This window comes from Cinclus cinclus, chromosome Z (genome assembly GCF_963662255.1).
Source record: "Cinclus cinclus chromosome Z, bCinCin1.1, whole genome shotgun sequence".
NCBI classification, from domain to species: domain Eukaryota; kingdom Metazoa; phylum Chordata; class Aves; order Passeriformes; family Cinclidae; genus Cinclus; species Cinclus cinclus.
Window position 1 is genome coordinate 61801058 of NC_085084.1, and position 25976 is coordinate 61827033.

Sequence of the window (25976 nt, forward strand, 5' to 3'; positions counted from 1 at the left end):
GAAATGCCTATCTAGTAAACTACACAGAAGAATTAACAGCCCTAAAACTTCAGGAACTATCTTATCTCTATCTAGTCCTCTTGACGGCTGACTCTTGCTAGCCCTGCCAGCCAGCTCATAGCTGCAGGGCTAATTTGGTCTTTTCTTCTTAGCGAGAGCCTCTGCTTCCTTCCGTGGGCGATGTCTTCTCCTGTGCGCGTTCCTTTCCTTCACGGTTGCAAACACCCTGGAAGGCAGGAAACAAAGCATCCACTGTCAATTCAACACACACCATTAAACCAAGCTCCCAGTTCTCTGTTGCTCTATATGAATGTCAGTCTTTTCAGGCTGCGACACCTTTGTAACTTGATCAGCACCCTGACCGTTTCTTGTTTCAGTTCCTTCCAATTTTGTCCTCTTTTTGCTTCATCCTACTTTGAATTCCAGCAGCACCACCCAAGCAAGCTTTGGTGTGCCTATTCCCACTTGTAAGAATTGTGCCTTGCTGGGGCGCGGCAAGGCTTCCGTCCAAATGCTGGGGTTTAACTGAGCTCTTTGCGTTTCAAGTGGGCTGTAACGTTGACCACGGCCGCCAGGGGCCATCCCCCAAGTGGCCTCGGCTTGCCCTGTGCTGCCTTTGGAAAGGGTCAGCCCGTTTTGGTGCAAAGGGCCAGGCTCTGAGCAGAAAGAGGGAGAAGTTGCGTACCGTCGGCACTGCCCGCACGGGAAGGGGCCTCCCGCCGAAGGGGCCGGCTGGGGCGGTTGGCAGCAGGGACACTCGGCGTTGCGGGCCCTCCTGCGGCTTCTCTTCCCTGTGTCCCCATGCTCCTTTCTGGGAGGGCTTTTGCTGCTCTTTGCTTCGCCCACACTCTGGAAATCAAAGAATCCTTCTCAGTTTCTCCTTCTTCTCACAAAGCTGGAAATCAGAGCGTCCAGCGCAAAAATCTCTTGGCCTAAGCAAATTCCTCCAAACCATCAAGAGCTGAGAAAATGCCTGCCTTGGGCAGTGGGCTGTGGCGGGGTGCCAACACAGCCCCTTGGAGGAAGAAAAGAAAAAGCACCTCCTTTCTAGTGCCCAGAGGGAGGGGATTCATGTGGGTATCTGTAGTTCTATGTTTCTTATTTACACCTCTCTGCCTCCTATCTCTTTGTCTCTATTTTCTCTCCACGAATGCCTAGGGAAAGGGTTTTAAATTCAGTCCGGTTAGTGAAGACACGTGGCTACCCCGTTTCTACTACCCAAAATGATCTCTTTCTCTGTCAACCAAATTCCGGTTTGCCGGTAAGGAAAGTCTGAGCGGAGACACAGCACCGGCAGGTGCTTTCTGGCCGGAAGGCTGGGATGCTAGAGAAGATGCCTGAAAATGTGCAGCATCTCCGTCAAGGCAGGCAGGATTGGTGGTGTTAGCAAGGGGGCGGGGGGAGGGTTGGGGGGAATTTGAGGACCAGATTGGAATCAGCGAGGGTGCCAGCCCTTGAGAAACCAGTCTAGAGAGCATGCAAGCCCATTTTGGTGAAGGTACTGCTTTGTTGGGTCAAAGTTGTGCTCCAGAACTGCCTGTTTCAGAGCAGCAGCCCAATGAAGCTCTGGGCAGCATCTGCTGTGCCTTTCCCGGGGCACGGGACGATGTGATGCTGGCAGAGCGGTGGCTCGCATGGCTCGCCGGCGGGTTTTGTCCCCCCTTCTCCCTCTCGCTTGACCCTCCTGCTTGTCTTGGATGTCCTCCCACTCACCTGAGCAAGAGTGCTGTCAAGTTTGTGTTCTTTTTTCCAGGAGTAGTAGTACTCCACACACTGTGCCACAGTCTTGCTCTGAACCTGTTGAGAAGAGAAAAAGAAGGAATCTCAAATGGCCGTGGTGCAGGGTGCGTTGGAGTAAAAGCAGAGTATGGGGTAAAGTAGCAAGTAAAATCATGGAGCAAATTGAGTAGGGCATAAAATGCAGGAACTAGGGAATAGAAGAGGCGTTATGCCACGTAGAAAGCCGTGTCTTGTGCTACGTAACGGATAAGAAATGTAATGCACAGATCACCAACAAATCCATCTAGCACAGTTGTTCTTTCCCGCGTTCCCTCCAGCTGTCCCAGCACTATGTGTTGAGGAAGCAGCAGTAAGTAGCAGCAGCAGCAGACGCATGAGACAAGTGGGGCAGAATGAATCTTTGTCTTCCAAAGGAGCTTGGAGAAAAGGGCCGGAGAGGCAGACTCACGGCTTTCAAGCAGGCCTTGTATGGGCAGGAAACGGATGTCCCGTTTCTTGGTAATTTGAATATTTTTGGTATTTGGGAAGAGAGAGACTGAATTCCAGGATCTGGTCCCAGGAATAACGCACATTTCCTTCTGATGATCTGCCAGGGTGAAGAGTGTCCTATGGCTTTACCTGCTTCTGGATGAGATGAAAATCCTTGCCATAGCTGTGAAAAGCCTTCTGGAAGGACTCCTCCTCCTCAGGTGTCCATCTATCAGAGCCTGGCAATAAAAAGCAGCAGGCAAATTGATCCCTGTAGCCACTCGGAGTAGAACCCACTGGCCGCCAAAAGGAATCCACTGGCGCCATCCATCCTATCCTTCACCTGTGTACATGTGTGGTCCCTCAGAAAGCAAGGAAGACACGAGCAGGCATTGCCCAGGGCAGAAAGCACGGAAAACAAGTAAAGCTGAAGGACTAGACGCTGCTGCTTTGCCCGCCCCCAGAGAAGACGAGACCTTGTGCCGGTTTTACTCGTTTCAGCCTAAACGCTTGGCGTGGCAATGAAGGGGACGGCAGCAGGTGTCAGTGAAGGAACAAGCTCTGCTTTGTTGCTTACCTGCGTAATGGTAATCAGCCAAGGGATGGCCTTGAGGTGTGGCAGGCCCCCCTGAGAGCAGCATCTCCAGAGCCTCCTGCAAGATCAAAGGGGAAAAGGCTTTAGCTGCCCCACCACATGGAAAGGAACCAAAGAAAGGTCAAGGCTGCCTTTCAGCTACTTTGCCTCTTGAGGCATTCAGTCCACTGGATGGCATCTGGGTCAGACACGGTTACTTGCTGCCAATGCCTCGATTTTGCCGCCCAACCCTTTGATCGTGCTCCCCAAGAGTGGCATGTGGCTCACCAGCTCCCTGATTTTGCACCTCCCGCACCCAGAACTGCCTCAGCTTGCTGAGGCTTCTGGAAATTTCCCCTCAGTGCAGGCCAAAATGTCTTTGAGAGCACAGGTGCCCAGGAGATGTGCAAGGTACCAGGCTGCGGCACCCTGCGCCGGTGCCTCCAGGAGAGATGTTCTCCCTGCTCGAGCCATTTGGGCTCAGCCCTGGCACCAGTGGAGGAGACCGAGCAGGCAGCAAGTGCTCGGCTTCCTGCAGTGAACTGCCTTCTTGCAAGAGAAGCCAGGAAAGGCTGTCGCGCTGGCCGGGCCTTATTCATTGTTCCCTGTGCGCTCTTCTGTGCGCCCAAGCAGCCGCTTCTTACCGGAACGCTGCCGCGTGCCTGGTGCAGGCAGTGCAGGGCGCGCTCCAGGTTAGCTGCTGCCCTGGGAAGGCCACGGGAGCTGGCCATGTCCAACAGTTCTCTCACTGCAAGCACAAGGAAAACCCGCCGAGAGTCAGGCTTGAGCCAAGAAAGGGGAAAGCTTGAGATACAAGGGAGAAGGAAAGCACAGGAGCTAAAGACAGCAGGTTGGAGAGCATGGAAAGGCTAGCAAAGAAAGAAAGAAAGAAAGAAAGAAAGAAAGAAAGAAAGAAAGAAAGAAAGGGGCAGCTGAACCAGGGGCCTGCACAATGCTGGCTCTCCCTCCAAAGCAGCTTTTGTAAACGGAGGACGGCGGGGCCCATCTCCCTTCTTCGGGTGGCAAACGTCCCTGACCAACGTGGAGAGCAGGAAAGTTGTTCTTTGTCCTGCTCTGCTGCACAAGCAGAGCATTCTCCTTGCCTCTAACACGGCCACGCGGGAAGATGGGCGAGACAAGGAGAGAAGCAGAGCGTGCCAAAAGCTGCCTTTTTGGCAAAACGGGAGCGTTTTACACCCCCAAATATCTCAGGGCTGGAAGGAAAGCTTGACAGCTACCTCTGTCAGGTTTGTCCATGTCAGAGTCATCTTCCCCGCAGGGCTTCCAGACCAGGGATGCAGGCTCTTCATCGTCGCTTGGTGCTCTGCTCTGCAGCTCGGGGAGCTCGGCCTGAAAGTCACTGCCAACGTTGATGCGTCTAAAAGAAAGAAGGAAGGGGAGGTAAGAGAGGCAAGTGCTCAGGAGACACGTCCCCGTGGACCCACGGGCTTGGGCCAATCCCACCCCGACACTGAAATCGCAGCTGTGCTCCTCGCCATGGCTCAAGTTTGCCGTCCTGTAATGCCTATGCCAAAACTCACGGCCGAAGGTGGGCTCTTGCTTTCCTTTTCATTGTGCCTCTCCTTTCCGCCTGGAAGAGACAAAAAGGACGCTGCAGATAAAAATGCTTCTGCCCACAGGTGTCCGTAGCCTTCCTTCTCATGCTCATGCTGGCCAACCAGAAAATCCTCTGTCCCAGCTGGCCTCAGTTGGGTGGAATTGCAAGTGGCAAAGAAGAAACTCTAGCAAGACATTAAAACATAATGTGCCTGCAACTGATGAAAGTGTGCAGGTATATAAGGATGGCTGAAAGCTGACTGTTTTCTGTAGGTGAAAGGCAGTCTTGGAAGGGAAGCCCGTGCAACTGCTTGCATGCCCTGAACACCAGGGATCACAGAGGAGAAGTCCTATCTTTCTGGTTCCTAAAGCTTTGCAGGAGGGCTGAGCAGAGCCAGGGCCCAACAGGATTTGTTGACACTGAAGCCCTGAAGTGCTCAGTAATGACCAGATAGTTTTGGGGTCAGCACAGCATAGTTTTAGGACTTCCGTGGCTCCCAAGAGCTTTTATGCGGGTCATCAGTGGACGAGAATGTGGAACTGCCCCGTGACTGCTCTCTACGTCCTCTAGGGAAAGGTCTGTATTTCAGCTGGAGAAGCTGGACGCCTCTTTCGTGCGTCAACTCATCTTGGGAAAATGACCACAGGCCAGGTGTGTCATGGTTGGTGAGACAGCCAGCTGGAGCCTCCTGCCTTTCTCTTAGTGCTTTGAGGACAACGGGGCATTTCCTTACCTTGGACGGTCCCAAAGTGCTGTGGGGATGCCTGGCGGCGGACAAGGAGATGAGGATGTGGGTCCAGAGGCCAGCTGTGGCGCTGAGGCCAGGAGGTGTCTGCTCAGGGACAGCCCAGGAGCAGATGGTGCAGCTGCTGCTCCACCGCTGGTGCACCAGTGTTCCAGCAAGGGCCGCAGGATTGGAAGACAACGACAGTTGCTACGGGAACAGCCCAACATTCCATGCAGAACCCCAGGGCACCCAGGGGACGCAAACAGGGATGGGCCAGCTTTGCCTCTTCTGCTGCTTCTGGTGCAAGCTTGCTCCGAGCACCTTCCCGTTGGGGCATTTCTCGTCAGTCCTCTGGACGGGGCAAAGCAGCGCAGGGACAGCTCTGGGTCTTCTTCTCTGTGCTTGTCTGGAAGGCGCCTGCAGCTGCAGCTGCGCAGGAGCCTGGCTCTGTCAGAGGAGCCCGACCGCATTGGCTGCACTGGAGAAGCAGAAGCACTCGTGCTGCTGGCTCTCCTGCGGCTCGCAGGGGAGCAAGAGACTGCAAGGTGTCCCGTGGAGAGCCAAGTGCAAAGCTTTCTCTGCCAGTGGAGGCATCCATCCTGCCCCTTTCTAAATTGTCTGCTGCCTAATAAAGTGGCTTGGTGTTTTCCCTCCTTCGGGCTGCTGAGCTGGTCTCTCGCCTCAACACTCATTCCTTGAAACCGGGACAAACAGGATGTTTTCCAGGGCAATTGGTGGGGACAGCCCACCAGCAAATAAATCCTTAGCAAAGAGCTCACGCAGAATTGCTCGGCCTTTCTTCCAGCTCCCTTGAAGGAGCCAGATGTTGGTCTCAAAAGCCTGGGGGATTCATCTAGGAGGCGGACAGTAACAGAATTACTTTTTCACACCAACAGCCTTCCCATTATTTTAGTACGGAGGTCCCAGATATGGCAAAACCCAGCGGGTTTTCCTGCTCTCCTGCCTGCTGTTAAGCTAAAGCAAATGTTGCTTCCGTAGCAGGGTGCTTGTTACAGACACACACACACACACACACACACACACACACACACACACACACACACACACACACGCAGCCAGCCACCGGCAAAGGGAGGGGGAGGCTGTAACAAGGTCCCCTGCAAAGCAGATACTTTGTAGGCTCCAAATCCCGCCTGCACCTGCTCCATCAGAAAAGGGCCATGTTGTCCCTTGTGTCAGTGTCCCGGAGGCAGCCTGGGAATTGCCCCGGCCCGTCCCTGGCCGCACCTCCATCCTCCCCAGCCCCGGCTCCCAAAGCTTTGGCAGGCAGTGCCATTTACTGGGCCACATAAAGGAGGGACTTGGAGGCTTCTTTGGTGCAAATAGCAAAGCTGTGAGAAGTGAGAGGAGAATGTTCACAGCCGCTTTGCTTCAGCTAAGGAGGTTGGTGGAGCCCCAGAGCGGGCCGCCGATCCTTGAAAGAGAAGCTGAAACGCAACTACTCATTTCTTTGTAGTGCATGTGCTGGTTGTTAACGTTCCAGAATCGGAGAGGTTAGAAAAGTCCTGCAAGGTGCTCAAGCCCATCTGTCCAGCAAAACTGAACAAAGCTTTGTTGCTGGGTGACAGAAGGCACTAAAAGGGGCAGCTTTGATCCCTCGGCGCATCATGAGACAAGGCCAGTCCTTTAGACCCGATTCATTGAATTCAACAAAGGCTCCCTTTCCACTCCCAGCTGAGATTTTTAGGAATCAAAGGATGCAAGCCCACCGTTAGTCCACTGGCAGTAATGGGGACACACCTGTGTAAGTCCCGCCAGCTGAGCAAGGGGCCGTGCCTGCGGGAGGAGGCACGTGCCCACATTCTTGTCTCGGGGCAGATGCTTGGGCTTGCAGCACCAAAGAAATGCAACGAACATTGAGCCGTTTCAGACAGACAAAAAAAAGACAAAATGCAACAAACTTTGGTTTAATGAACAAGACAGCTTTTGTCTTAACAAAGGCAAAATGACGAAAGAGGGAGCATAGCCAATAACACCAAATCTCTTACATTGACTGATAAATCTAACTACTAACAATTGCTACTAACTACTAACAAGTTTTTTACTAATACTAATGCATCTTAGCTCGTCAAGAGAGAAATGCCTATCTAGTAAACTACACAGAAGAATTAACAGCCCTAAAACTTCAGGAACTATCTTATCTCTATCTAGTCCTCTTGACGGCTGACTCTTGCTAGCCCTGCCAGCCAGCTCATAGCTGCAGGGCTAATTTGGTCTTTTCTTCTTAGCGAGAGCCTCTGCTTCCTTCCGTGGGCGATGTCTTCTCCTGTGCGCGTTCCTTTCCTTCACGGTTGCAAACACCCTGGAAGGCAGGAAACAAAGCATCCACTGTCAATTCAACACACACCATTAAACCAAGCTCCCAGTTCTCTGTTGCTCTATATGAATGTCAGTCTTTTCAGGCTGCGACACCTTTGTAACTTGATCAGCACCCTGACCGTTTCTTGTTTCAGTTCCTTCCAATTTTGTCCTCTTTTTGCTTCATCCTACTTTGAATTCCAGCAGCACCACCCAAGCAAGCTTTGGTGTGCCTATTCCCACTTGTAAGAATTGTGCCTTGCTGGGGCGCGGCAAGGCTTCCGTCCAAATGCTGGGGTTTAACTGAGCTCTTTGCGTTTCAAGTGGGCTGTAACGTTGACCACGGCCGCCAGGGGCCATCCCCCAAGTGGCCTCGGCTTGCCCTGTGCTGCCTTTGGAAAGGGTCAGCCCGTTTTGGTGCAAAGGGCCAGGCTCTGAGCAGAAAGAGGGAGAAGTTGCGTACCGTCGGCACTGCCCGCACGGGAAGGGGCCTCCCGCCGAAGGGGCCGGCTGGGGCGGTTGGCAGCAGGGACACTCGGCGTTGCGGGCCCTCCTGCGGCTTCTCTTCCCTGTGTCCCCATGCTCCTTTCTGGGAGGGCTTTTGCTGCTCTTTGCTTCGCCCACACTCTGGAAATCAAAGAATCCTTCTCAGTTTCTCCTTCTTCTCACAAAGCTGGAAATCAGAGCGTCCAGCGCAAAAATCTCTTGGCCTAAGCAAATTCCTCCAAACCATCAAGAGCTGAGAAAATGCCTGCCTTGGGCAGTGGGCTGTGGCGGGGTGCCAACACAGCCCCTTGGAGGAAGAAAAGAAAAAGCACCTCCTTTCTAGTGCCCAGAGGGAGGGGATTCATGTGGGTATCTGTAGTTCTATGTTTCTTATTTACACCTCTCTGCCTCCTATCTCTTTGTCTCTATTTTCTCTCCACGAATGCCTAGGGAAAGGGTTTTAAATTCAGTCCGGTTAGTGAAGACACGTGGCTACCCCGTTTCTACTACCCAAAATGATCTCTTTCTCTGTCAACCAAATTCCGGTTTGCCGGTAAGGAAAGTCTGAGCGGAGACACAGCACCGGCAGGTGCTTTCTGGCCGGAAGGCTGGGATGCTAGAGAAGATGCCTGAAAATGTGCAGCATCTCCGTCAAGGCAGGCAGGATTGGTGGTGTTAGCAAGGGGGCGGGGGGAGGGTTGGGGGGAATTTGAGGACCAGATTGGAATCAGCGAGGGTGCCAGCCCTTGAGAAACCAGTCTAGAGAGCATGCAAGCCCATTTTGGTGAAGGTACTGCTTTGTTGGGTCAAAGTTGTGCTCCAGAACTGCCTGTTTCAGAGCAGCAGCCCAATGAAGCTCTGGGCAGCATCTGCTGTGCCTTTCCCGGGGCACGGGACGATGTGATGCTGGCAGAGCGGTGGCTCGCATGGCTCGCCGGCGGGTTTTGTCCCCCCTTCTCCCTCTCGCTTGACCCTCCTGCTTGTCTTGGATGTCCTCCCACTCACCTGAGCAAGAGTGCTGTCAAGTTTGTGTTCTTTTTTCCAGGAGTAGTAGTACTCCACACACTGTGCCACAGTCTTGCTCTGAACCTGTTGAGAAGAGAAAAAGAAGGAATCTCAAATGGCCGTGGTGCAGGGTGCGTTGGAGTAAAAGCAGAGTATGGGGTAAAGTAGCAAGTAAAATCATGGAGCAAATTGAGTAGGGCATAAAATGCAGGAACTAGGGAATAGAAGAGGCGTTATGCCACGTAGAAAGCCGTGTCTTGTGCTACGTAACGGATAAGAAATGTAATGCACAGATCACCAACAAATCCATCTAGCACAGTTGTTCTTTCCCGCGTTCCCTCCAGCTGTCCCAGCACTATGTGTTGAGGAAGCAGCAGTAAGTAGCAGCAGCAGCAGACGCATGAGACAAGTGGGGCAGAATGAATCTTTGTCTTCCAAAGGAGCTTGGAGAAAAGGGCCGGAGAGGCAGACTCACGGCTTTCAAGCAGGCCTTGTATGGGCAGGAAACGGATGTCCCGTTTCTTGGTAATTTGAATATTTTTGGTATTTGGGAAGAGAGAGACTGAATTCCAGGATCTGGTCCCAGGAATAACGCACATTTCCTTCTGATGATCTGCCAGGGTGAAGAGTGTCCTATGGCTTTACCTGCTTCTGGATGAGATGAAAATCCTTGCCATAGCTGTGAAAAGCCTTCTGGAAGGACTCCTCCTCCTCAGGTGTCCATCTATCAGAGCCTGGCAATAAAAAGCAGCAGGCAAATTGATCCCTGTAGCCACTCGGAGTAGAACCCACTGGCCGCCAAAAGGAATCCACTGGCGCCATCCATCCTATCCTTCACCTGTGTACATGTGTGGTCCCTCAGAAAGCAAGGAAGACACGAGCAGGCATTGCCCAGGGCAGAAAGCACGGAAAACAAGTAAAGCTGAAGGACTAGACGCTGCTGCTTTGCCCGCCCCCAGAGAAGACGAGACCTTGTGCCGGTTTTACTCGTTTCAGCCTAAACGCTTGGCGTGGCAATGAAGGGGACGGCAGCAGGTGTCAGTGAAGGAACAAGCTCTGCTTTGTTGCTTACCTGCGTAATGGTAATCAGCCAAGGGATGGCCTTGAGGTGTGGCAGGCCCCCCTGAGAGCAGCATCTCCAGAGCCTCCTGCAAGATCAAAGGGGAAAAGGCTTTAGCTGCCCCACCACATGGAAAGGAACCAAAGAAAGGTCAAGGCTGCCTTTCAGCTACTTTGCCTCTTGAGGCATTCAGTCCACTGGATGGCATCTGGGTCAGACACGGTTACTTGCTGCCAATGCCTCGATTTTGCCGCCCAACCCTTTGATCGTGCTCCCCAAGAGTGGCATGTGGCTCACCAGCTCCCTGATTTTGCACCTCCCGCACCCAGAACTGCCTCAGCTTGCTGAGGCTTCTGGAAATTTCCCCTCAGTGCAGGCCAAAATGTCTTTGAGAGCACAGGTGCCCAGGAGATGTGCAAGGTACCAGGCTGCGGCACCCTGCGCCGGTGCCTCCAGGAGAGATGTTCTCCCTGCTCGAGCCATTTGGGCTCAGCCCTGGCACCAGTGGAGGAGACCGAGCAGGCAGCAAGTGCTCGGCTTCCTGCAGTGAACTGCCTTCTTGCAAGAGCAGCCAGGAAAGGCTGTCGCGCTGGCCGGGCCTTATTCATTGTTCCCTGTGCGCTCTTCTGTGCGCCCAAGCAGCCGCTTCTTACCGGAACGCTGCCGCGTGCCTGGTGCAGGCAGTGCAGGGCGCGCTCCAGGTTAGCTGCTGCCCTGGGAAGGCCACGGGAGCTGGCCATGTCCAACAGTTCTCTCACTGCAAGCACAAGGAAAACCCGCCGAGAGTCAGGCTTGAGCCAAGAAAGGGGAAAGCTTGAGATACAAGGGAGAAGGAAAGCACAGGAGCTAAAGACAGCAGGTTGGAGAGCATGGAAAGGCTAGCAAAGAAAGAAAGAAAGAAAGAAAGAAAGAAAGAAAGAAAGAAAGAAAGAAAGGGGCAGCTGAACCAGGGGCCTGCACAATGCTGGCTCTCCCTCCAAAGCAGCTTTTGTAAACGGAGGACGGCGGGGCCCATCTCCCTTCTTCGGGTGGCAAACGTCCCTGACCAACGTGGAGAGCAGGAAAGTTGTTCTTTGTCCTGCTCTGCTGCACAAGCAGAGCATTCTCCTTGCCTCTAACACGGCCACGCGGGAAGATGGGCGAGACAAGGAGAGAAGCAGAGCGTGCCAAAAGCTGCCTTTTTGGCAAAACGGGAGCGTTTTACACCCCCAAATATCTCAGGGCTGGAAGGAAAGCTTGACAGCTACCTCTGTCAGGTTTGTCCATGTCAGAGTCATCTTCCCCGCAGGGCTTCCAGACCAGGGATGCAGGCTCTTCATCGTCGCTTGGTGCTCTGCTCTGCAGCTCGGGGAGCTCGGCCTGAAAGTCACTGCCAACGTTGATGCGTCTAAAAGAAAGAAGGAAGGGGAGGTAAGAGAGGCAAGTGCTCAGGAGACACGTCCCCGTGGACCCACGGGCTTGGGCCAATCCCACCCCGACACTGAAATCGCAGCTGTGCTCCTCGCCATGGCTCAAGTTTGCCGTCCTGTAATGCCTATGCCAAAACTCACGGCCGAAGGTGGGCTCTTGCTTTCCTTTTCATTGTGCCTCTCCTTTCCGCCTGGAAGAGACAAAAAGGACGCTGCAGATAAAAATGCTTCTGCCCACAGGTGTCCGTAGCCTTCCTTCTCATGCTCATGCTGGCCAACCAGAAAAACCTCTGTCCCAGCTGGCCTCAGTTGGGTGGAATTGCAAGTGGCAAAGAAGAAACTCTAGCAAGACATTAAAACATAATGTGCCTGCAACTGATGAAAGTGTGCAGGTATATAAGGATGGCTGAAAGCTGACTGTTTTCTGTAGGTGAAAGGCAGTCTTGGAAGGGAAGCCCGTGCAACTGCTTGCATGCCCTGAACACCAGGGATCACAGAGGAGAAGTCCTATCTTTCTGGTTCCTAAAGCTTTGCAGGAGGGCTGAGCAGAGCCAGGGCCCAACAGGATTTGTTGACACTGAAGCCCTGAAGTGCTCAGTAATGACCAGATAGTTTGGGGGTCAGCACAGCATAGTTTTAGGACTTCCGTGGCTCCCAAGAGCTTTTATGCGGGTCATCAGTGGACGAGAATGTGGAACTGCCCCGTGACTGCTCTCTACGTCCTCTAGGGAAAGGTCTGTGTTTCAGCTGGAGAAGCTGGACGCCTCTTTCGTGCGTCAACTCATCTTGGGAAAATGACCACAGGCCAGGTGTGTCATGGTTGGTGAGACAGCCAGCTGGAGCCTCCTGCCTTTCTCTTAGTGCTTTGAGGACAACGGGGCATTTCCTTACCTTGGACGGTCCCAAAGTGCTGTGGGGATGCCTGGCGGCGGACAAGGAGATGAGGATGTGGGTCCAGAGGCCAGCTGTGGTGCTGAGGCCAGGAGGTGTCTGCTCAGGGACAGCCCAGGAGCAGATGGTGCAGCTGCTGCTCCACCGCTGGTGCACCAGTGTTCCAGCAAGGGCCGCAGGATTGGAAGACAACGACAGTTGCTACGGGAACAGCCCAACATTCCATGCAGAACCCCAGGGCACCCAGGGGACGCAAACAGGGATGGGCCAGCTTTGCCTCTTCTGCTGCTTCTGGTGCAAGCTTGCTCCGAGCACCTTCCCGTTGGGGCATTTCTCGTCAGTCCTCTGGACGGGGCAAAGCAGCGCAGGGACAGCTCTGGGTCTTCTTCTCTGTGCTTGTCTGGAAGGCGCCTGCAGCTGCAGCTGCGCAGGAGCCTGGCTCTGTCAGAGGAGCCCGACCGCATTGGCTGCACTGGAGAAGCAGAAGCACTCGTGCTGCTGGCTCTCCTGCGGCTCGCAGGGGAGCAAGAGACTGCAAGGTGTCCCGTGGAGAGCCAAGTGCAAAGCTTTCTCTGCCAGTGGAGGCATCCATCCTGCCCCTTTCTAAATTGTCTGCTGCCTAATAAAGTGGCTTGGTGTTTTCCCTCCTTCGGGCTGCTGAGCTGGTCTCTCGCCTCAACACTCATTCCTTGAAACCGGGACAAACAGGATGTTTTCCAGGGCAATTGGTGGGGACAGCCCACCAGCAAATAAATCCTTAGCAAAGAGCTCACGCAGAATTGCTCGGCCTTTCTTCCAGCTCCCTTGAAGGAGCCAGATGTTCGTCTCAAAAGCCTGGGGGATTCATCTAGGAGGCGGACAGTAACAGAATTACTTTTTCACACCAACAGCCTTCCCATTATTTTAGTACGGAGGTCCCAGATATGGCAAAACCCAGCGGGTTTTCCTGCTCTCCTGCCTGCTGTTAAGCTAAAGCAAATGTTGCTTCCGTAGCAGGGTGCTTGTTACAGACACACACACACGCAGCCAGCCACCGGCAAAGGGAGGGGGAGGCTGTAACAAGGTCCCCTGCAAAGCAGATACTTTGTAGGCTCCAAATCCCGCCTGCACCTGCTCCATCAGAAAAGGGCCATGTTGTCCCTTGTGTCCGTGTCCCGGAGGCAGCCTGGGAATTGCCCCGGCCCGTCCCTGGCCGCACCTCCATCCTCCCCAGCCCCGGCTCCCAAAGCTTTGGCAGGCAGTGCCATTTACTGGGCCACATAAAGGAGGGACTTGGAGGCTTCTTTGGTGCAAATAGCAAAGCTGTGAGAAGTGAGAGGAGAATGTTCACAGCCGCTTTGCTTCAGCTAAGGAGGTTGGTGGAGCCCCAGAGCGGGCCGCCGATCCTTGAAAGAGAAGCTGAAACGCAACTACTCATTTCTTTGTAGTGCATGTGCTGGTTGTTAACGTTCCAGAATCGGAGAGGTTAGAAAAGTCCTGCAAGGTGCTCAAGCCCATCTGTCCAGCAAAACTGAACAAAGCTTTGTTGCTGGGTGACAGAAGGCACTAAAAGGGGCAGCTTTGATCCCTCGGCGCATCATGAGACAAGGCCAGTCCTTTAGACCCGATTCATTGAATTCAACAAAGGCTCCCTTTCCACTCCCAGCTGAGATTTTTAGGAATCAAAGGATGCAAGCCCACCGTTAGTCCACTGGCAGTAATGGGGACACACCTGTGTAAGTCCCGCCAGCTGAGCAAGGGGCCGTGCCTGCGGGAGGAGGCACGTGCCCACATTCTTGTCTCGGGGCAGATGCTTGGGCTTGCAGCACCAAAGAAATGCAACGAACATTGAGCCGTTTCAGACAGACAAAAAAAAGACAAAATGCAACAAACTTTGGTTTAATGAACAAGACAGCTTTTGTCTTAACAAAGGCAAAATGACGAAAGAGGGAGCATAGCCAATAACACCAAATCTCTTACATTGACTGATAAATCTAACTACTAACAATTGCTACTAACTACTAACAAGTTTTTTACTAATACTAATGCATCTTAGCTCGTCAAGAGAGAGATGCCTATCTAGTAAACTACACAGAAGAATTAACAGCCCTAAAACTTCAGGAACTATCTTATCTCTATCTAGTCCTCTTGACGGCTGACTCTTGCTAGCCCTGCCAGCCAGCTCGTAGCTGCAGGGCTAATTTGGTCTTTTCTTCTTAGCGAGAGCCTCTGCTTCCTTCCGTGGGCGATGTCTTCTCCTGTGCGCGTTCCTTTCCTTCACGGTTGCAAACACCCTGGAAGGCAGGAAACAAAGCATCCACTGTCAATTCAACACACACCATTAAACCAAGCTCCCAGTTCTCTGTTGCTCCATATGAATGTCAGTCTTCTCAGGCTGCGACACCTTTGTAACTTGATCAGCACCCTGACCGTTTCTTGTTTCAGTTCCTTGCAATTTTGTCCTCTTTTTGCTTCATCCTACTTTGAATTCCAGCAGCACCACCCAAGCAAGCTTTGGTGTGCCTATTCCCACTTGTAAGAATTGTGCCTTGCTGGGGCGCGGCAAGGCTTCCGTCCAAATGCTGGGGTTTAACTGAGCTCTTTGCGTTTCAAGTGGGCTGTAACGTTGACCACGGCCGCCAGGGGCCATCCCCCAAGTGGCCTCGGCTTGCCCTGTGCTGCCTTTGGAAAGGGTCAGCCTGTTTTGGTGCAAAGGGCCAGGCTCTGAGCAGAAAGAGGGAGAAGTTGCGTACCGTCGGCACTGCCCGCACGGGAAGGGGCCTCCCGCCGAAGGGGCCGGCTGGGGCGGTTGGCAGCAGGGACACTCGGCGTTGCGGGCCCTCCTGCGGCTTCTCTTCCCTGTGTCCCCATGCTCCTTTCTGGGAGGGCTTTTGCTGCTCTTTGCTTCGCCCACACTCTGGAAATCAAAGAATCCTTCTCAGTTTCTCCTTCTTCTCACAAAGCTGGAAATCAGAGCGTCCAGCGCAAAAATCTCTTGGCCTAAGCAAATTCCTCCAAACCATGAAGAGCTGAGAAAATGCCTGCCTTGGGCGGTGGGCTGTGGCGGGGTGCCAACACAGCCCCTTGGAGGAAGAAAAGAAAAAAGCACCTCCTTTCTAGTGCCCAGAGGGAGGGGATTCATGTGGGTATCTGTAGTTCTATGTTTCTTATTTACACCTCTCTGCCTCCTATCTCTTTGTCTCTATTTTCTCTCCACGAATGCCTAGGGAAAGGGTTTTAAATTCAGTCCGGTTAGTGAAGACACGTGGCTACCCGGTTTCTACTACCCAAAATGATCTCTTTCTCTGTCAACCAAATTCCGGTTTGCCGGTAAGGAAAGTCTGAGCGGAGACACAGCACCGGCAGGTCCTTTCTGGCCGGAAGGCTGGGATGCTAGAGAAGATGCCTGAAAATGTGCAGCATCTCCGTCAAGGCAGGCAGGATTGGTGGTGCTAGCAAGGGGGCGGGGGGAGGGTTGGGGGGAATTTGAGGACCAGATTGGAATCAGCGAGGGTGCCAGCCCTTGAGAAACCAGTCTAGAGAGCATGCAAGCCCAATTTGGTGCAGGTACTGCTTCGTTGGGTCAAAGTTGTGCTCCAGAACTGCCTGTTTCAGAGCAGCAGCCCAATGAAGCTCTGGGCAGCATCTGCTGTGCCTTTCCCGGGGCACGGGACGATGTGATGCTGGCAGAGCGGTGGCTCGCATGGCTCGCCGGCGGGTTTTGTCCCCCCTTCTCCCTCTCGCTTGACCCTCCTGCTTGTCTTGGATGTCCTCCCACTCACCTGAGCAAGAGTGCTGTCAAGTTTGTGTTCTTTTTTCCAGGAGTAGTAGTACTCCACACACTGTGCCACAGTCTTGCTCTGAACCTGTTGAGAAGAGAAAAAGAAGGAATCTGAAATGGCCGTGCTGCAGGGTGCGTTGGAGTAAAAGCAGAGTATGGGGTAAAGTAGCAAGTAAAATCATGGAGCAAATTGAGTAGGGCATAAAATGCAGGAACTAGGGAATAGAAGAGGCGTTATGCCACGTAGAAAGCCGTGTCTTGTGCTACGTAACGGATAAGAGATGTAATGCACAGATCACCAACAAATCCATCTAGCACAGTTGTTCTTTCCCGCGTTCCCTCCAGCTGTCCCAGCACTATGTGTTGAGGAAGCAGCAGTAAGTAGCAGCAGCAGCAGACGCATGAGACAAGTGGGGCAGAATGAATCTTTGTCTTCCAAAGGAGCTTGGAGAAAAGGGCCGGAGAGGCAGACTCACGGCTTTCAAGCAGGCCTTGTATGGGCAGGAAACGGATGTCCCGTTTCTTGGTAATTTGAATATTTTTGGTATTTGGGAAGAGAGAGACTGAATTCCAGGATCTGGTCCCAGGAATAACGCACTTTTCCTTCTGATGATCTGCCAGGGTAAAGAGTGTCCTATGGCTTTACCTGCTTCTGGATGAGATGAAAATCCTTGCCATAGCTGTGAAAAGCCTTCTGGAAGGACTCCTCCTCCTCAGGTGTCCATCTATCAGAGCCTGGCAATAAAAAGCAGCAGGCAAATTGATCCCTGTAGCCACTCGGAGTAGAACCCACTGGCCGCCAAAAGGAATCCACTGGCGCCATCCATCCTATCCTTCACCTGTGTACATGTGTGGTCCCTCAGAAAGCAAGGAAGACACGAGCAGGCATTGCCCAGGGCAGAAAGCATGGAAAACAAGTAAAGCTGAAGGACTAGACGCTGCTGCTTTGCCCGCCCCCAGAGAAGACGAGACCTTGTGCCGGTTTTACTCGTTTCAGCCTAAACGCTTGGCGTGGCAATGAAGGGGACGGCAGCAGGTGTCAGTGAAGGAACAAGCTCTGCTTTGTTGCTTACCTGCGTAATGGTAATCAGCCAAGGGATGGCCTTGAGGTGTGGCAGGCCCCCCTGAGAGCAGCATCTCCAGAGCCTCCTGCAAGATCAAAGGGGAAAAGGCTTTAGCTGCCCCACCACATGGAAAGGAACCAAAGAAAGGTCAAGGCTGCCTTTCAGCTACTTTGCCTCTTGAGGCATTCAGTCCACTGGATGGCATCTGGGTCAGACACGGTTACTTGCTGCCAATGCCTCGATTTTGCCGCCCAACCCTTTGATCGTGCTCCCCAAGAGTGGCATGTGGCTCACCAGCTCCCTGATTTTGCTCCTCCCGCACCCAGAACTGCCTCAGCTTGCTGAGGCTTCTGGAAATTTCCCCTCAGTGCAGGCCAAAATGTCTTTGAGAGCACAGGTGCCCAGGAGATGTGCAAGGTACCAGGCTGCGGCACCCTGCGCCGGTGCCTCCAGGAGAGATGTTCTCCCTGCTCGAGCCATTTGGGCTCAGCCCTGGCACCAGTGGAGGAGACCGAGCAGGCAGCAAGTGCTCGGCTTCCTGCAGTGAACTGCCTTCTTGCAAGAGCAGCCAGGAAAGGCTGTCGCGCTGGCCGGGCCTTATTCATTGTTCCCTGTGCGCTCTTCTGTGTGCCCAAGCAGCCGCTTCTTACCGGAACGCTGCCGCGTGCCTGGTGCAGGCAGTGCAGGGCGCGCTCCAGGTTAGCTGCTGCCCTGGGAAGGCCACGGGAGCTGGCCATGTCCAACAGTTCTCTCACTGCAAGCACAAGGAAAACCCGCCGAGAGTCAGGCTTGAGCCAAGAAAGGGGAAAGCTTGAGATACAAGGGAGAAGGAAAGCACAGGAGCTAAAGACAGCAGGTTGGAGAGCATGGAAAGGCTAGCAAAGAAAGAAAGAAAGAAAGAAAGAAAGAAAGAAAGAAAGAAAGAAAGAAAGGGGCAGCTGAACCAGGGGCCTGCACAATGCTGGCTCTCCCTCCAAAGCAGCTTTTGTAAACGGAGGACGGCGGGGCCCATCTCCCTTCTTCGGGTGGCAAACGTCCCTGACCAACGTGGAGAGCAGGAAAGTTGTTCTTTGTCCTGCTCTGCTGCACAAGCAGAGCATTCTCCTTGCCTCTAACACGGCCACGCGGGAAGATGGGCGAGACAAGGAGAGAAGCAGAGCGTGCCAAAAGCTGCCTTTTTGGCAAAACGGGAGCGTTTTACACCCCCAAATATCTCAGGGCTGGAAGGAAAGCTTGACAGCTACCTCTGTCAGGTTTGTCCATGTCAGAGTCATCTTCCCCGCAGGGCTTCCAGACCAGGGATGCAGGCTCTTCATCGTCGCTTGGTGCTCTGCTCTGCAGCTCGGGGAGCTCGGCCTGAAAGTCACTGCCAACGTTGATGCGTCTAAAAGAAAGAAGGAAGGGGAGGTAAGAGAGGCAAGTGCTCAGGAGACACGTCCCCGTGGACCCACGGGCTTGGGCCAATCCCACCCCGACACTGAAATCGCAGCTGTGCTCCTCGCCATGGCTCAAGTTTGCCGTCCTGTAATGCCTATGCCAAAACTCACGGCCGAAGGTGGGCTCTTGCTTTCCTTTTCATTGTGCCTCTCCTTTCCGCCTGGAAGAGACAAAAAGGATGCTGCAGATAAAAATGCTTCTGCCCACAGGTGTCCGTAGCCTTCCTTCTCATGCTCATGCTGGCCAACCAGAAAATCCTCTGTCCCAGCTGGCCTCAGTTGGGTGGAATTGCAAGTGGCAAAGAAGAAACTCTAGCAAGACATTAAAACATAATGTGCCTGCAACTGATGAAAGTGTGCAGGTATATAAGGATGGCTGAAAGCTGACTGTTTTCTGTAGGTGAAAGGCAGTCTTGGAAGGGAAGCCCGTGCAACTGCTTGCATGCCCTGAACACCAGGGATCACAGAGGAGAAGTCCTATCTTTCTGGTTCCTAAAGCTTTGCAGGAGGGCTGAGCAGAGCCAGGGCCCAACAGGATTTGTTGACACTGAAGCCCTGAAGTGCTCAGTAATGACCAGATAGTTTGGGGGTCAGCACAGCATAGTTTTAGGACTTCCGTGGCTCCCAAGAGCTTTTATGCGGGTCATCAGTGGACGAGAATGTGGAACTGCCCCGTGACTGCTCTCTACGTCCTCTAGGGAAAGGTCTGTGTTTCAGCTGGAGAAGCTGGACGCCTCTTTCGTGCGTCAACTCATCTTGGGAAAATGACCACAGGCCAGGTGTGTCATGGTTGGTGAGACAGCCAGCTGGAGCCTCCTGCCTTTCTCTTAGTGCTTTGAGGACAACGGGGCATTTCCTTACCTTGGACGGTCCCAAAGTGCTGTGGGGATGCCTGGCGGCGGACAAGGAGATGAGGATGTGGGTCCAGAGGCCAGCTGTGGCGCTGAGGCCAGGAGGTGTCTGCTCAGGGACAGCCCAGGAGCAGATGGTGCAGCTGCTGCTCCACTGCTGGTGCACCAGTGTTCCAGCAAGAGCCGCAGGAGTGGAAGACAACGACAGTTGCTACGGGAACAGCCCAACATTCCATGCAGAACCCCAGGGCACCCAGGGGACGCAAACAGGGATGGGCCAGCTTTGCCTCTTCTGCTGCTTCTGGTGCAAGCTTGCTCCGAGCACCTTCCCGTTGGGGCATTTCTCGTCAGTCCTCTGGACGGGGCAAAGCAGCGCAGGGACAGCTCTGGGTCTTCTTCTCTGTGCTTGTCTGGAAGGCGCCTGCAGCTGCAGCTGCGCAGGAGCCTGGCTCTGTCAGAGGAGCCCGACCGCATTGGCTGCACTGGAGAAGCAGAAGCACTCGTGCTGCTGGCTCTCCTGCGGCTCGCAGGGGAGCAAGAGACTGCAAGGTGTCCCGTGGAGAGCCAAGTGCAAAGCTTTCTCTGCCAGTGGAGGCATCCATCCTGCCCCTTTCTAAATTGTCTGCTGCCTAATAAAGTGGCTTGGTGTTTTCCCTCCTTCGGGCTGCTGAGCTGGTCTCTCGCCTCAACACTCATTCCTTGAAACGGGGACAAACAGGATGTTTTCCAGGGCAATTGGTGGGGACAGCCCACCAGCAAATAAATCCTTAGCAAAGAGCTCACGCAGAATTGCTCGGCCTTTCTTCCAGCTCCCTTGAAGGAGCCAGATGTTCGTCTCAAAAGCCTGGGGGATTCATCTAGGAGGCGGACAGTAACAGAATTACTTTTTCACACCAACAGCCTTCCCATTATTTTAGTACGGAGGTCCCAGATATGGCAAAACCCAGCGGGTTTTCCTGCTCTCCTGCCTGCTGTTAAGCTAAAGCAAATGTTGCTTCCGTAGCAGGGTGCTTGTTACAGACACACACACACACACACACACACACACACACACACACACACACACACGCAGCCAGCCACCGGCAAAGGGAGGGGGAGGCTGTAACAAGGTCCCCTGCAAAGCAGATACTTTGTAGGCTCCAAATCCCGCCTGCACCTGCTCCATCAGAAAAGGGCCATGTTGTCCCTTGTGTCCGTGTCCCGGAGGCAGCCTGGGAATTGCCCCGGCCCGTCCCTGGCCGCACCTCCATCCTCCCCAGCCCCGGCTCCCAAAGCTTTGGCAGGCAGTGCCATTTACTGGGCCACATAAAGGAGGGACTTGGAGGCTTCTTTGGTGCAAGTAGCAAAGCTGTGAGAAGTGAGAGGAGAATGTTCACAGCCGCTTTGCTTCAGCTAAGGAGGTTGGTGGAGCCCCAGAGCGGGCCGCCGATCCTTGAAAGAGAAGCTGAAACGCAACTACTCATTTCTTTGTAGTGCATGTGCTGGTTGTTAACGTTCCAGAATCGGAGAGGTTAGAAAAGTCCTGCAAGGTGCTCAAGCCCATCTGTCCAGCAAAACTGAACAAAGCTTTGTTGCTGGGTGACAGAAGGCACTAAAAGGGGCAGCTTTGATCCCTCGGCGCATCATGAGACAAGGCCAGTCCTTTAGACCCGATTCATTGAATTCAACAAAGGCTCCCTTTCCACTCCCAGCTGAGATTTTTAGGAATCAAAGGATGCAAGCCCACCGTTAGTCCACTGGCAGTAATGGGGACACACCTGTGTAAGTCCCGCCAGCTTAGCAAGGGGCCGTGCCTGCGGGAGGAGGCACGTGCCCACATTCTTGTCTCGGGGCAGATGCTTGGGCTTGCAGCACCAAAGAAATGCAACGAACATTGAGCCGTTTCAGACAGACAAAAAAAAGACAAAATGCAACAAACTTTGGTTTAATGAACAAGACAGCTTTTGTCTTAACAAAGGCAAAATGACGAAAGAGGGAGCATAGCCAATAACACCAAATCTCTTACATTGACTGATAAATCTAACTACTAACAATTGCTACTAACTACTAACAAGTTTTTTTACTAATACTAATGCATCTTAGCTCGTCAAGAGAGAAATGCCTATCTAGTAAACTACACAGAAGAATTAACAGCCCTAAAACTTCAGGAACTATCTTATCTCTATCTAGTCCTCTTGACGGCTGACTCTTGCTAGCCCTGCCAGCCAGCTCGTAGCTGCAGGGCTAATTTGGTCTTTTCTTCTTAGCGAGAGCCTCTGCTTCCTTCCGTGGGCGATGTCTTCTCCTGTGCGCGTTCCTTTCCTTCACGGTTGCAAACACCCTGGAAGGCAGGAAACAAAGCATCCACTGTCAATTCAACACACACCATTAAACCAAGCTCCCAGTTCTCTGTTGCTCTATATGAATGTCAGTCTTTTCAGGCTGCGACACCTTTGTAACTTGATCAGCACCCTGACCGTTTCTTGTTTCAGTTCCTTGCAATTTTGTCCTCTTTTTGCTTCATCCTACTTTGAATTCCAGCAGCACCACCCAAGCAAGCTTTGGTGTGCCTATTCCCACTTGTAAGAATTGTGCCTTGCTGGGGCGCGGCAAGGCTTCCGTCCAAATGCTGGGGTTTAACTGAGCTCTTTGCGTTTCAAGTGGGCTGTAACGTTGACCACGGCCGCCAGGGGCCATCCCCCAAGTGGCCTCGGCTTGCCCTGTGCTGCCTTTGGAAAGGGTCAGCCCGTTTTGGTGCAAAGGGCCAGGCTCTGAGCAGAAAGAGGGAGAAGTTGCGTACCGTCGGCACTGCCCGCACGGGAAGGGGCCTCCCGCCGAAGGGGCCGGCTGGGGCGGTTGGCAGCAGGGACACTCGGCGTTGCGGGCCCTCCTGCGGCTTCTCTTCCCTGTGTCCCCATGCTCCTTTCTGGGAGGGCTTTTGCTGCTCTTTGCTTCGCCCACACTCTGGAAATCAAAGAATCCTTCTCAGTTTCTCCTTCTTCTCACAAAGCTGGAAATCAGAGCGTCCAGCGCAAAAATCTCTTGGCCTAAGCAAATTCCTCCAAACCATGAAGAGCTGAGAAAATGCCTGCCTTGGGCGGTGGGCTGTGGCGGGGTGCCAACACAGCCCCTTGGAGGAAGAAAAGAAAAAAGCACCTCCTTTCTAGTGCCCAGAGGGAGGGGATTCATGTGGGTATCTGTAGTTCTATGTTTCTTATTTACACCTCTCTGCCTCCTATCTCTTTGTCTCTATTTTCTCTCCACGAATGCCTAGGGAAAGGGTTTTAAATTCAGTCCGGTTAGTGAAGACACGTGGCTACCCCGTTTCTACTACCCAAAATGATCTCTTTCTCTGTCAACCAAATTCCGGTTTGCCGGTAAGGAAAGTCTGAGCGGAGACACAGCACCGGCAGGTCCTTTCTGGCCGGAAGGCTGGGATGCTAGAGAAGATGCCTGAAAATGTGCAGCATCTCCGTCAAGGCAGGCAGGATTGGTGGTGTTAGCAAGGGGGCGGGGGGAGGGTTGGGGGGAATTTGAGGACCAGATTGGAATCAGCGAGGGTGCCAGCCCTTGAGAAACCAGTCTAGAGAGCATGCAAGCCCAATTTGGTGAAGGTACTGCTTCGTTGGGTCAAAGTTGTGCTCCAGAACTGCCTGTTTCAGAGCAGCAGCCCAATGAAGCTCTGGGCAGCATCTGCTGTGCCTTTCCCGGGGCACGGGACGATGTGATGCTGGCAGAGCGGTGGCTCGCATGGCTCGCCGGCGGGTTTTGTCCCCCCTTCTCCCTCTCGCTTGACCCTCCTGCTTGTCTTGGATGTCCTCCCACTCACCTGAGCAAGAGTGCTGTCAAGTTTGTGTTCTTTTTTCCAGGAGTAGTAGTACTCCACACACTGTGCCACAGTCTTGCTCTGAACCTGTTGAGAAGAGAAAAAGAAGGAATCTGAAATGGCCGTGCTGCAGGGTGCGTTGGAGTAAAAGCAGAGTATGGGGTAAAGTAGCAAGTAAAATCATGGAGCAAATTGAGTAGGGCATAAAATGCAGGAACTAGGGAATAGAAGAGGCGTTATGCCACGTAGAAAGCCGTGTCTTGTGCTACGTAACGGATAAGAGATGTAATGCACAGATCACCAACAAATCCATCTAGCACAGTTGTTCTTTCCCGCGTTCCCTCCAGCTGTCCCAGCACTATGTGTTGAGGAAGCAGCAGTAAGTAGCAGCAGCAGCAGACGCATGAGACAAGTGGGGCAGAATGAATCTTTGTCTTCCAAAGGAGCTTGGAGAAAAGGGCCGGAGAGGCAGACTCACGGCTTTCAAGCAGGCCTTGTATGGGCAGGAAACGGATGTCCCGTTTCTTGGTAATTTGAATACTTTTGGTATTTGGGAAGAGAGAGACTGAATTCCAGGATCTGGTCCCAGGAATAACGCACATTTCCTTCTGATGATCTGCCAGGGTGAAGAGTGTCCTATGGCTTTACCTGCTTCTGGATGAGATGAAAATCCTTGCCATAGCTGTGAAAAGCCTTCTGGAAGGACTCCTCCTCCTCAGGTGTCCATCTATCAGAGCCTGGCAATAAAAAGCAGCAGGCAAATTGATCCCTGTAGCCACTCGGAGTAGAACCCACTGGCCGCCAAAAGGAATCCACTGGCGCCATCCATCCTATCCTTCACCTGTGTACATGTGTGGTCCCTCAGAAAGCAAGGAAGACACGAGCAGGCATTGCCCAGGGCAGAAAGCACGGAAAACAAGTAAAGCTGAAGGACTAGACGCTGCTGCTTTGCCCGCCCCCAGAGAAGACGAGACCTTGTGCCGGTTTTACTCGTTTCAGCCTAAACGCTTGGCGTGGCAATGAAGGGGACGGCAGCAGGTGTCAGTGAAGGAACAAGCTCTGCTTTGTTGCTTACCTGCGTAATGGTAATCAGCCAAGGGATGGCCTTGAGGTGTGGCAGGCCCCCCTGAGAGCAGCATCTCCAGAGCCTCCTGCAAGATCAAAGGGGAAAAGGCTTTAGCTGCCCCACCACATGGAAAGGAACCAAAGAAAGGTCAAGGCTGCCTTTCAGCTACTTTGCCTCTTGAGGCATTCAGTCCACTGGATGGCATCTGGGTCAGACACGGTTACTTGCTGCCAATGCCTCGATTTTGCCGCCCAACCCTTTGATCGTGCTCCCCAAGAGTGGCATGTGGCTCACCAGCTCCCTGATTTTGCACCTCCCGCACCCAGAACTGCCTCAGCTTGCTGAGGCTTCTGGAAATTTCCCCTCAGTGCAGGCCAAAATGTCTTTGAGAGCACAGGTGCCCAGGAGATGTGCAAGGTACCAGGCTGCGGCACCCTGCGCCGGTGCCTCCAGGAGAGATGTTCTCCCTGCTCGAGCCATTTGGGCTCAGCCCTGGCACCAGTGGAGGAGACCGAGCAGGCAGCAAGTGCTCGGCTTCCTGCAGTGAACTGCCTTCTTGCAAGAGCAGCCAGGAAAGGCTGTCGCGCTGGCCGGGCCTTATTCATTGTTCCCTGTGCGCTCTTCTGTGCGCCCAAGCAGCCGCTTCTTACCGGAACGCTGCCGCGTGCCTGGTGCAGGCAGTGCAGGGCGCGCTCCAGGTTAGCTGCTGCCCTGGGAAGGCCACGGGAGCTGGCCATGTCCAACAGTTCTCTCACTGCAAGCACAAGGAAAACCCGCCGAGAGTCAGGCTTGAGCCAAGAAAGGGGAAAGCTTGAGATACAAGGGAGAAGGAAAGCACAGGAGCTAAAGACAGCAGGTTGGAGAGCATGGAAAGGCTAGCAAAGAAAGAAAGAAAGAAAGAAAGAAAGAAAGAAAGAAAGAAAGAAAGGGGCAGCTGAACCAGGGGCCTGCACAATGCTGGCTCTCCCTCCAAAGCAGCTTTTGTAAACGGAGGACGGCGGGGCCCATCTCCCTTCTTCGGGTGGCAAACGTCCCTGACCAACGTGGAGAGCAGGAAAGTTGTTCTTTGTCCTGCTCTGCTGCACAAGCAGAGCATTCTCCTTGCCTCTAACACGGCCACGCGGGAAGATGGGCGAGACAAGGAGAGAAGCAGAGCGTGCCAAAAGCTGCCTTTTTGGCAAAACGGGAGCGTTTTACACCCCCAAATATCTCAGGGCTGGAAGGAAAGCTTGACAGCTACCTCTGTCAGGTTTGTCCATGTCAGAGTCATCTTCCCCGCAGGGCTTCCAGACCAGGGATGCAGGCTCTTCATCGTCGCTTGGTGCTCTGCTCTGCAGCTCGGGGAGCTCGGCCTGAAAGTCACTGCCAACGTTGATGCGTCTAAAAGAAAGAAGGAAGGGGAGGTAAGAGAGGCAAGTGCTCAGGAGACACGTCCCCGTGGACCCACGGGCTTGGGCCAATCCCACCCCGACACTGAAATCGCAGCTGTGCTCCTCGCCATGGCTCAAGTTTGCCGTCCTGTAATGCCTATGCCAAAACTCACGGCCGAAGGTGGGCTCTTGCTTTCCTTTTCATTGTGCCTCTCCTTTCCGCCTGGAAGAGACAAAAAGGACGCTGCAGATAAAAATGCTTCTGCCCACAGGTGTCCGTAGCCTTCCTTCTCATGCTCATGCTGGCCAACCAGAAAATCCTCTGTCCCAGCTGGCCTCAGTTGGGTGGAATTGCAAGTGGCAAAGAAGAAACTCTAGCAAGACATT